At 37.8% G+C, this 230-nt stretch overlaps 1 protein-coding gene across 1 annotated transcript in view; it reads left to right on the top strand.

Annotated features, from left to right (window-relative positions):
- The window catches only part of SEMA5B (semaphorin 5B), a 297119-nt gene that overhangs the window by 229855 nt on the left and 67034 nt on the right, over positions 1–230 (top strand). The gene's annotated exons all lie outside the window — the stretch shown is intronic.

The raw sequence follows: 230 nt of genomic DNA on the forward strand, positions 1-230 counted from the left end.
AATAAATAAATAAAAATGAAAAAAAATGAAAAAGTTTCTAAAAAAATAAAATATTAAAATTTGAAAAATTCAAATAAAAACGTGTGTGTGGGGGGGAAGTGCAGGGTACAGTTCCAGTGGTTGTTTATAATGGGGGGGAGGCGAAAAAAAAATTCTGCCCCGGACGCCCAGAACTCTGGTTACGCCACTGGTTGGGGTCTCAGGTAGGTCCTGTGTGTAACAATAGTGTG

This window comes from Nanorana parkeri, unplaced genomic scaffold (genome assembly GCF_000935625.1).
Source record: "Nanorana parkeri isolate BGI_ZX_2015 unplaced genomic scaffold, ASM93562v1 scaffold320, whole genome shotgun sequence".
Taxonomy (NCBI): Eukaryota; Metazoa; Chordata; class Amphibia; order Anura; family Dicroglossidae; genus Nanorana; species Nanorana parkeri.